Here is a 12,794-nt window from a genome sequence, read left to right as displayed (position 1 = left end):
CTTTTTACTTGAATACTTCAACCCATAGCTTCATGCCATTAGAGATGAAAATGTCCACGAGTCCTTGGCACAAACATCTGCACCCCCCAATAATGGTAGCCACAGCCCTCTGAACCGACAGGGACACTTAGCATAGACTTTCACACGTGGCCACAAACGCCAATGGCAGCCAGACCCAACTGCCCCCAGGCACCATCACCATTACTAACCTCTGGCAGGGCTGATTCTAGCCTTTTTGCTGCCTGAGGCAAAAATTCAAATGGCAGCCCCTCCCCCCAAACATGGTATACACATGCCTATTTAAATGTTTATTCCCACACTCTTTGTATGTAGACAATCACTCACACACATGCCCATATGTATCAATTGTATACCTCCTGAGATCAGTATTTGCTCCCTCTCTGGGAGGTGGAGGATAAAGCTCACTCCAAGACCCGAGGTGCAGCACAGCCACCATCCCCCTTCTTCTCTGACCTGCAGTAATATCCTGCATTAACATGAACAGGGGCAGGATAGGTGACAGCTAATCATACTCACTTTTTCCCTAGTAGCCTGGTCTATAGAGTATAAAGGAGCCCTGCCTGGCTCCTGCTATAACACAGGGCTAGATACAGCTAAAAGCTCTTCTCTTTCACTCAGGACAGGAGAAGGTCACATGACCTTCTATTGCCAGTTAACCCCCTTAAGGACTAAGCCTATTTTGACCTTATGGACACAGCCAGATTTTTCTAATCTGACATGTGTCAATTTAAATTGTAATAACTTTGGAACACATTTAATATACCAAGAAGATTTTGAGATAGTTTTTTGTGACACATTGAACTTCATGTTATTTGAAACATTTGAGTGATATATTTTGAAGTTATTTATGAAAAAACTTTTAATGGACCTAAACAACAGAAAACACATAAATTACACCATTTAAGAAACAACACTCCTTAAATTATTCAAAATGTCTTTACGGAGCTTTATTAACCCTTTAGGTTTTCTTCAAAGTTAAATAAAAATGTATAGGAGAGCACAAATGGGAGAGGTATCAGCTGGGCAGTGAAGGGGTTAATTGAATGTGGTGATTTATGGCTTGGAGGGTCACTGTAAGCATCTGATCTCCTTCCTCTTTGAAGGAAAATGAGGAGATTGGATACTGATAAGGTGAGCTCACCCAGGGAATGCCTGCTTTCTTCTGTGATTTGTCTGTCTGTACTAAATGACCAGTCACAACAATCGCTTGCAGGGGGGGGGGGACTTCTATTCCTCTCCTGATATGTTGCTTAGAGCCTTGGCTCCCAGAAAGTACAGGATTGATCCTGTTACCCTGCATTTTGTCAGAGTGACAGACAAAAGTCATGATGTTCCACAACGTCATGGTGGCCTTATTCACTGCAGCCCATAACGTTGGGGAATGTCATAGTTGCTTGAGAGGTTAATTGGCTGCTAGCTTAAAGGATCCTAACTAAATAGTTTATGACCATTGCAGGGGGGGGGGGGAGCAGAGAGCAGCCAGCAGGAACTTCTGCTGGGTGATAGATCAGGTCACGGGCTATCTCCTAAATCATCCAGGCTGCCATTCTGTCGCCTCTGATATCTGCCGCCTGAAACAAGATTTTCATCCTGCCTCATGGCAGATGCGGCCCTGACCACTGGAGTTACTCTAATAGAGAGATACATGCAGCTTGGCCTATGGTAGTCTTCATTGGCGACTCTGGCTCCAGCTTCCATTCCCCTACTGTCTCCTTTATCCAAGCAGCTTTTATCGATGAGGCCACAAACTCCAATTAGTGGTAGGTACACAGAGGGATCAGGTCCCTACAGGCAACACAGCTTCTAAAAAGTGTGCTGCATGCAGAATGAACTTGGGCTAATGTGTGCGAGCATATCACTGACCGCAGCTGGTCAGAGTAGCAATCAGTTGCGAGCTGACTGTCTCTGGGAGTGACAATCAGCTCACATCTAACTGGAAGCATCAGCAACATTAAGTCAGTAGCTGGACGGCTTGCATGAGGCAGAGTGGTGTGCTGCACACCACTTTTAGAGAGGACCCAACCATGGGTGTTACCGGTAAGCATTATGCAGCAAAGACTTACCGGCTATGGAGAGGGCTCAGCCAGTGAGCCCTCTCCATGCACCCTCACCCAGTGTGTGACGTAACGTTACATCACATGCCGTGATTCGTAATGATTCGATACGGTTCGAAGTATTATATACTACACATGATAAAACTTTAAAGGAAATAAGTGATTATTTTAATAGTAATATAGATACAGCACCGATTAAAATGGTTCGGGATATGGGGAAGGCCTTTTTTGAGAGGTATACTTTTTAGAGAAATAGTTACTCAGGTAACTATTAGACTGGCTAGATAAGGAAATAGAACTGCAGTAAATAAAAGAAGCAATAAATAGTATGGCTCAAGGTAAGGCCCTGGGTCAGACGGGCTTCCATTCGGAATATATAGATACTGGGGAAAAGTTTTGGTTGTGAATTTTAAAAAAAGTGTAGTAGGAAGCAACAGCTCCATATGATCATTGGACGCTATGAAGGCCTTTGACAGTGTGGAGTGGAGCTACCTATGGAAGGTGCTGGATAGGTTCGGATTTGGTACATCATTTAGAAAATGGATGAAGCTAATATATGCTGATCCAAAAGGCTGTACAGGCAGTCCCCAGGTTACATACAAGATAGGTTCTGTAGGTTTGTTCTTAAGTTGAGTTTGTTTGTAAGTCGGAACTGTATATTTTATAATTGTAACCCCAGTCAAAATTATTTGGGTCTCTGTGACAATTGGATTTTAAAAATGTTGGGTTGTCATAAGAACCAGGATTAACAATAAATCTTAATTACAGGCACCAGTGATAACTGTTATAGCTGATTATTGTAGCTTAGGACTAAAGTACAGTAAGTTACCAAAATCAAGAGGTCCGTTTGTAACTAGGGGTTGTATGTAAGTCAGGTGTTCTTAAGTAGGGGACCACCTGTATTTGTTTAGGAGGGGATTGATTAGATCTCTTTCCCTTGATGAGAGGAACAAGACAGGGTTGTCCTCTCTCTCCCCTGCTCTTTGCCTTAGCCATGAATCCGCTGGCACAGATAAATAGGCAGGATAAAAAAAATTGCGGGGTTTGGAGTGTGAGGGAGAGAGGAAAAAAAACCCTCTATGCAGATGATATAGTACTATTTTTATGTAAGATCGAGAATGATCTTCTATATCTAATAGAGCTGGTGAAAAGATTTGAGCTTATTTTCGGGACTGTAAATTAATTGAAAGTCTGCTCTACTTTCAACAGACCCAAATATGAAGGATTTAAGTGGGAATATGAAAGTGGAAACCTGTAATGGGAGTTTTAAGTATTTAGGAGTGAAGGTGATGTTAGGGAGTATGTGGAAAAAAATATTGATCAAATGATAGCAAAAATAAGAAGTAGAATATCAGTGTGGAGCAAGATTAGATTAGCAATAGAAGGTAGGATAGGCTTGATAAAAATGGTAATCCTACCTCAATTACTACATGTTGTTACAAATACAGGCAGTCCCCAGGTTACGTACAAGATAGGTTCTGTAGGTTTGTTCTTAAGTTGAATTTGTATGTAAGTCGGAACTGTATATTTTATAATTGTAACTTCGGACTAATTTTTTTGGTTGCTGTGACATTCGATTTTAAAAATGTTGGATTGTCATAAGAACCAGAATTAACAATAAAGCTCCATGACAGACACCGTTATTAACTGTTATAACTGTTTATTGTAACCTAAGGCTAAAGTGCAGTAAATTACCAACATCCAGAGGTCCGTTTGTAACTAGTGGTTGTCTGTAAGTCGGGTGTTCTTAAGTAGAGAACCGCCTGTAGTCAATATGGCTTGATAAAAATATATTTTAAACAATTGAGAGACTGCTAAATTAGATTGGAACCGTAAGAGAGTGAGATTAAAATCAGAAACACTTACTTTAGCAGAAGAACAAGGAGGTCCTGCATTACCCAATCTTTATTTATATTGCCTGGCATCCAAGATTGGGTGTATAGGGAGATGGGAACAATATCCTTATTTGAGGAAACTGGTGCAAGAGTCAAAGGGGAAGATAGCGCATTTGATGGAATTTCTGGAAGCTAGAATTTGGAAGGAAGTTCCACCCATATTTAAAATGTTAGAAGAAGTTTCGTTAAGATGGAAGGAATTGATAGGAGTAAGAGGGCTATTGAAATTTACACTGTTTCTAGGTGGTAGAGTAATGGGGGAAAACACAGATAGACTAGATAAGCAATATTGGGAGAAACTGGGTTTAAGATATCCCAACACTTTATTAAGGATGGTGTTTTAGCGAATAGAGAACATCCAGTTCAAATGATTGGACATGATATTTGTGAGTTTAGATATTTTCAATTGTATCTATTTTGCAAAGAGAAAAAGGGGATTAATTAAACATTTGTGATAGAGGACAATGAGTTATTCAATTTAATGAAATCTATGTTGCTAGGGGGTTGTGTGGAGAAATGTATGTCCAAAATGTATATAATGACAAGACTAATCTGGACACAAAGTAGAAATATTATTGCAATCCAGAAATGGAAGGATATAATAGGATATAGGGATATACTATATTGGCACAAAATATGGTCTAATGGGAAATAGATACTCACGTCTACGAGACACAGAATGTATTTTATTATTCATAGATTAATATTTTATTATTCATAGATTATTTTACACACCAGTGTTTCTAAAAAGGATAGGATTTAGGGAGAACAATAACTGTAATAAATGCAAATTGGAAGAGGCAAATTGGGAACACCTGTGGTGGAATTGTTATTTCATTCAGAACTACTGGTTGGAAATAGGAAAAGAGATACAAATGGATGAGATCTAATTGATATAATTATATCAACTATAATTTTAGGTGATACTCCTAATGATATCAAAAATAAATGTGGAAAAGAAATTTTATATAAAATTTTATTTATTGCAAAGCTGATTATAGCGACAAATTGGATTAAAGAAGTACCATATTTTTCGGGCTATAAGGCGCACCTTCAATAAATGCCTGCTAAAACGTCTAGGTTCATATATAAGGCGCACTGGATTATAAGGCACACCAGATTATAAGGATGAATGACCAGCAGTTTGCAGGCCTGTGCACAGTTCAAGGCAGCTGTTGTCTGAAAGTACATTTCATATATATGTATATATATATATATATATATATAAGGTGCACTGGACTATAAGGCGCACCTTTGATTTCTAAGGATTACGTGGGAACAATTTATTAGATCACTGGAGATATAGGAAGATGATTTTTCCCCCCTTTCTTCTATTCTAGGACAAGGTTGGGGTGAGGTGGCTGATAAAGGGAAATAAGAGTATATTTTACAGTTCTTGTTAATTCTTATGTAAATGAATTCACCTGAAAAAGTATATAGTGTTGTATTTAACTTTTGTATCATGTTGAAAAATTCTAATAAAATATGTAAAAGGCAAAAAAAAATGTTTATCTCTGCTTAAAGCTTGATCTGATAAATTACATATTAAAGCGAACCTATCATCAGCTACATATTTTCACCTAATGACGGCTTCCCATAGAATTTTGAATACTACTTTCCAATCTGTATTCATGATTAACATTAGTGGTTCCAATCATTTTTTAAACTATATAAAAGTTACCTTGTTTCTTGCTGGCAATCATCATTCAGCCATTAGTTGACCTTCGTGCTCTTAGCAAATCGCTGTAAACTCACATCTGCATCAGGGAGGGGAAGGAATAAGGGAGAGTGCATGCAGAGCAAATGATGATGACAGCCATGCGCTCTCGCTCCACTGAGTGGGACATCATCAAGTGCAACTCCACCAGAGCTGTCAGTCCTGTAGCCATTAAACTTATGGCTTATTTACATGGTCGTACGGAGGGCAGTGATCTGAACGCATGATTTGTGACCAGATTGTGTCCCCATAGATCTCTATGGCTCCGAGTCACGACCTGGTGAGTGCATTCATCACCACACCGTGATCAAGAGGGGCGGCTGGGCCACAAACTATAGGAGATGTCCTTTACTTTGGCAGATTTGTGTCGTGGCCTCTTGTCTGCCTATGGAGGGAGGAAGGGTGAAGAGAAGAGGAGTCCTAGATCAGGCCCTCTGAAGAGTGCTAGAGGATGAAACGCGTAAGGGCGTTCAATTTTTTTTGTTAGGGATTACTAGGGCAATTCACAACAGGGACAGTCTTCTCTAGGTCTGGCCATGTAAGGGCAGGAGTCAATAGCATGGGGGTTAGGGATAAATCCTAGGGACTTCTAGGGTCACCACCTCATTCACATTGGCTGAATGGACTCCTGTCATCGTTGTACTCATTCTATTGACCACTTTGGGTAAAATTGTTTCTTTACAGGTCAGTTACTTTAGAATAGATTAAATAGCAGTGGATTTCACACAACCTTGCGTGGATTTTTCATGTGATGTTTATGTGACTGGGACTTTATTTTATGAGACCTCAGTAGTAGTTTGATATTCTTAATGGCAAACCATAGTAAAATTAAGTTTTAAATTTCACAATCTTGTAGCAGGTATGCCTTCTAAAATGTTTGATTTGTGATCATATTCACCTCCTGAGCTATTGGTTCTGATGACAGCAGGGGCTCCAATGCCCCCATGACTCGATGCAGTTTGCTGGCAGGAATCCAGGTAAACTTTTATCAACTTTTAAAAGTGAGAGGAACCATTAATGTTAATTGTAAAAGTAAATTGAGAATTAGTATTTAAAAGACTATGGGAACATTAGTCATTAGTTAAAAATTGGGGGTCTTATGACAGGTCCCCTAACAGTGAAATACACAACTTTGCAAGATAATTAGAGTACTTTCAATTGAGAATTAATGTATTTGGACTGAAACAAAGTTATCAACCAAAGTAGCACGCAAAGGAAACTTTGGTTTTCCACTAATTTCTTATTGGGAACAAATTGAGAAGTAAAAAGCAAATGCAAAATATGGAAAGTGGATTAAAAAGTTAAAGAACCCTCCTGAGTTTTGTTAATGTAAGTAATAAGTAAAGAGGACATTAGATACAAACATTTAAAGTGGACAAATAGAAAGTTGTAGAATGTGTTCTTTATTTGAAAGCATTTAAATTCCCTATTGCTATAACCCATGAAATGACTGCCTCTTGCTTTGATTAAATAATCGACCTGTAAGAGGAGTTATAATTATAGATTTCCCATGCAAGAAGCTTCACCGATGACCTTCCATCAGTGGGTGAGCTACAAAACATGTAAAACATTGTCAGCATGTATTTAAGTTGCTTTAGGCACCACTTCAAGGAGGACAGATACTCGCAAAACCCTAAAGTATGGGAAATTCAATTTTTAACAAACGATTCAAAGATAAAACGTCTTCACTCAGGTCCAAATAACATACAATGGGGGATATACTACTTGCCACAGTGGGGTTTGGATGTTCGGAGTTTAATATACAAACTTATAAAGCTCTAGTCCACCATGCTTATTGAAAGGCACAAACCTCAGACGGACTGTCCAATACCATACCATGCCCTGGGCATTTCATATGTAAGATAATAGTTACACAAGCTTAAAACCTGTGTGAATGATCCTCACTAACTTACCCTACCCTGCAACTGATATACTGTATTTACAGTTTACCATAGTACAAAACACAAGGGTAGGTCCACAAGTATCAGCAAGCAATGAGTTAGTTACCTTGTGCTGGTCAATGAAAATGGATAACCCACACTAAATAAAAATAACTCCCAGGGAAGAACAATGGACACAAAGAGGGTGTCCTGATTATATCAGGTACAGGCGCACCCCTTCACACCAATGGGAGTGCTCTGGAAACCCTCCTACCTGGATCAGATCCAGGACATCAGAGGTGTTTTATCTTCTCAATGGGAAGTCATATGGCTAGGGCCCTGGTCTCATTGGATCTGGATAAATCCCTAGATTACATTGATACCAGACATAATCTGCTTACTACGCTTCCATTAAGAGTAATTTTTATCACTGTGTCCAAGAATGCTAGAACCAATTGACTCACAAGTATCCAATACCCTGCATATCCCGATTCCAAATATGTATTTGACCTTGGGCAGGGCATAATTCCGTAACTATCCCCAACTATTATATTGGTCATACAAGCACATTGGATTTCCATGAGTCTAAAAATGGAGGGACAGATCCTTTAAGATGCTCAGGCTACAGAGGTGTGAGTTGATAGCTACCCCCTACAGAGACCTATTCAGTCTTAAAAGTGGGGCCTTCAAGAGATTTCATTAGTTATTCAAGATAAGGCTAGGGAAAGTGAGGGACACTGATGCACTGATGAACAAAACCTGGCATGTGACCCCCCCCCCCCACTTTGTGCATTTATATTCCTATATTTCATCACACTACTGTTATAAAGAGAATCGTGGTCTGATTAAACATATCTGCATGAAAACATGCTGCCACTACAATGGCCTAATGATTTACATTGTATTATTTATAAAACTAAAATAATTAGCTGTTTTTTCATGTATTTAAATAAATCAATATTTCTAATTAAACCAAAGCCTTCTATGCAGGGAGCCGGTGGTATGAGCTACAAAGCATGACTATTAACATTCGTTGTCAGATTGAACAGTATGATTTACTCATAATGATGTGTTTTCATTGCTAACAACCGCATATTTAGAATGCATCATACAAGTATTCCATATATTAAAATAGCTAAGTGATGAGCAGGAGTAGACGGGAATGTATTGTCTAAGCAAATATATTTTATAAACAATAGAACCATGACTCCACTGCTGCAATGTCTTTATTACTTTGTAATTATATGACATCAATCATAATACATGTGTTTCTGACTTCTATTTATCAGGGCCTCTGCGCCAAGTCTGTGACGTAAAAGCCCTGAAATAATTCCAAATGCTAGCACTTGCCATTATTTTCCCAAATCCACCACCTTCACGCCAGTGGGGCATGAAGGGGAGCATGGCTAGGCATGCAGAGGGTGCAGCCGTCCAGGAGTGGGCCGGTGTGGGGCATTACTGTCCCAACGCCTGCGCACTTGCTGCAACCAGCGAGTGTTCACATGTGAAAAGTCGCCGGCTGCATATATTTCTATGCCAGACAGGGCCTGTCGTAGAGATAAACGCTGCCCAGGACCCTGCTGGATATAACAAGAGGCCAAAGCCTATTGATGTATCGGGCTGTGCAAGTGCAGCTGCAGGGCTTTCATATGCCCCATAATGTAGACTTAAGGAGGGAGATGTATCAAGCCCATGGCAACCATTTACAGCTCAGCCTTCATTTTACCAGTGCTCATGAATATTTTAAAGGAGAGTTGTAATTGGATACCATGGGCAACTAAGCACAGTCTTACTCTTAGGCAGCTTGATAAATCTCCGCCAAGATCTATAGTGGTCTAAGAGCAGTTTGAGGGTGATGATGAGGACTATAAAGACCTGGTTATTACAGAAAGAGAGATGGATCTTTACAATAATAGTCTGAACAAGGTTAAGTTGCCTGTGTAGTGGGCAGAGGGTGCCAGATTCAGAATTTCTGGTGCACGTTCTTCATAAATCTTGTGCCTCCTACATTGTTCCGAATTTTGTTGGTGAACATAGAGCGTGCAACACAATTCTGTCAAACACTGAATGATAAATGTGGCTTCTGTCTGACTGAGCACCAGAATTTTCAGTGCAAAATTTTGTGGGTATTTGTGGGTATAGTGCAGCCATGACACTAATGTGTGGACAGTTTATAAATTCATGTGCCAGTAGTTTGCATTAAAAAGAATGTGCAAAGGCAGACATGGTGCAGAGGTTTTAATAAATGTGGGCCCATGACTTTTACATTGTTGCACAGTGGTAAGTCTGCTAAATTATCCTTAACATTCAGTTTTAAAGGGAACCTATCACCAGAGGGCTATTTTTCACTGGTGACTGCTTACCATAGACCCTGTAGGGTAGACTGCAGACTGCTTTGTCCCTCAAATAAGCACTCTTAACCCCATAGCGCAATAAGACGTAACCTTACGTCTTGCTGCGCATGGGGGAGTATGAAGAGGGCTCACGGGCTGAGCCCTCTTCATACTCACCGGGCACTTGCTTCATAATGAAGCAAATGCCCGTCTCTAGCACCCGCGATCGGTGCTGGCAAAGCTGCCGGCGGAAGTAAAGAGCCGGCGGCGCGTGGGCGCCGCCATCTTGGCTCCGATCGTCGCTCCCCGTGACTTCATTGGGGAGCAGCGATCCGTTGCCATGACAGCCACGGATCACACAAATATCCGAGGCTATCATGATCTAGGCTATCTATTACAATTGCACATTGTAATAGATGGTGTGCAAAATCCCCATATACTGCCATACTGTAGTATGGCAGTATATGATAGGATCAATCAGACAACCTAGGGTTAAAGTACCCTAGGGAGTCTGAAAAATAGTAAAAAAAATAAAATGAAAAAAAGTAAAAAAAAAAATTATATTAAAAAAACATAAAAATTAAAATCACCCCCCTTTCCCCAGAACTGATATAAATATAAATAAACAGTAAAAATCATACACACATTAGGTATCACCGCGTCCGAAAATTCCCGATCTATCAAAATATAATAACTGATTTTCACTGCGTTTAACCTCGTAACGGAAAATAGCGCCCAAAGTTGCAAATGGCTTTTTTTTGCCATTTTGAAAAATAGAAAAAATTCTATAAAAAGTTATCAAAAGGTCGTACAGTCCTAAAAATAAAAGCATTGAAAACCCCATCAAAAGTCGCAAAAATTGATACCACCCACAGCTCCGTACACCAAAGTATAAAAAAGTTATTAGCGCAAGAAGATGGCAAAATGAAGAATTTTTTTTCTGTACAGGAGGTTTTAATTTTTGTAAATGTATGAAAACATTTTAAAACCTATACAAATTTGGTATCCCCGTGATCGTACTGACCCAATGAATGAAATAGACCTGTTATTTGGGGCACACAGTAAAAGCTGTAAAAACCAAGCCCACAAGAAATGGCGCAAATGTGTTTTTTCATAATTTTCACTGCATTTAGAATTTTTTTCCTGGTTCCCAGTACATGGCATGGAATATTGAATACTACCACTACGAAGTGCTATTTGTAACGCAGAAAATAAGCTGTCACACAGCTCTTTACATGGAAAAATTAAAAAGTTATAGATTTTTGAGTGTGGGAAGTGAAAAATAAAAACGCAAAAACGAAAAAGGGCCTGGTCCTTAAGGGGTTAAACATTACCCGGGTCGAGGGGCATTTACAGTAATGCCCACTCCTCCACTCCTGCACACAACCCCTTACATGTGGCTGTGCCAATAACAACTTTACTGACAAAAACCACAGGAGAAATCCCTATGTGTTACATCCAGTGCCTGTCGGTGACGTGTCCTGTTTTAGGCCCGGCATCACCACATCTTATGTTCCTTATAGTCTCCACATCTTGGTTCCCTGAAAGTGTTATTCTGGTGCTACCTCTAACACTCTCCCCTGAAAACTGTAACACTGCGTTCACGTGTTTGTCTTGAATTTAAACAATACAAGACACCGGGTGCTTGTTACTGATCGCATACATTTCACTGGAAACACATGTACAAACTGAGGCCCGCCCTAGTGCCACGTGTGAATGTGCCCCAAGAAATGTGCCCCACACATTTAGCACCAGTAATGTGCCCCACACAGTTACCCCCAGTAATGTCCCCCAACACAGTTACTCGCAGTAATGTTCCCTGCCCAGTTACCCCCAGTAATGTGCCATGCAGTTACCTACAGTAATGTACCCTGCATAATTTCCACCAGTGATGTGCCCCATGAAGTTACCCCCAGTAATATCTATTAAATGACATGTTTCCTTGTTTTTTGTTGCATGTGACCTATGCAGGATGTCATAGGTTTTCTCATTTACTTTAAGTAGTGCTGGTCCTAAGCATCTTTATTCTACATTTTATTGTTGGCACACTTCACCTGTGAGAGACAGAATCTAAAAAAATATATAGAAAATGTTTTTTAATTAATTTAATTAATTTGCATTTTATAGCATGAAACAAGTACTCGATCCCCTACCAATGAGCAAGAATTCTGATTCTCTCAGAAGCTCCTTTGCACATTGTAATGAATGAGAAGGAAAATCCCCATGTACTGCCATACTGTAGTATGGCAGTATATGATGGGATCGAACAGAGAACCTAGAGTTAAAGTACCCCGCGGGGTCTGAAAAATAGTAAAAAAAAAAAATTCTATTAAAAAAACTAAATATTTAAATCACCCCCTTTCCCTAGAAGTCATATAAATGTAAATAAACAGTAAAAATCCTTAACACAATGGGGCAGATTTACTTACCCGGCCCATTTGCGATCCAGTGGCGCGTTCTCTGCGGTGGATTCGGGTCTTCCAGCGATTCACTAAGACAGTTCCTCCGATGTCCACCAGATGTCGCTGCGCTGAAGAGCATCGGAACGCACTGGAGTACACCAAGCCGGGCTGAGTGAAGGTAAGCGCGTGCTGAGCGACACTTTTTTTTAAAAAAATGCGGCGGTTTTTCCGAATCTGTCGGGTTTTCGTTCGGCCGCGCCCCCCGATTTCCGTTGCGTGCATGCCGATGCGCCACAATCTGATCGTGTGCGCCAAGAACCCAGGGCAATGCAGGGAAAATCGCAGCAAATCGGAAATATTGGGTAACACGTCGGGAAACTGCGAATCGAGCCCTTAGTAAATGACCCCCATTACGTATTGACGTGTCCAAAATGCCTGATCTATCAAATTTTAGTAACACTTTTCATGGCATTTAACCTCGTAATGGAAAAT

The sequence above is a fragment of the Engystomops pustulosus genome, chromosome 9 (assembly GCF_040894005.1).
Source record: "Engystomops pustulosus chromosome 9, aEngPut4.maternal, whole genome shotgun sequence".
Taxonomy (NCBI): Eukaryota; Metazoa; Chordata; class Amphibia; order Anura; family Leptodactylidae; genus Engystomops; species Engystomops pustulosus.
The sequence above is the reverse complement of the archived record's forward strand: the minus strand, read 5'-3'. Positions refer to the sequence as shown.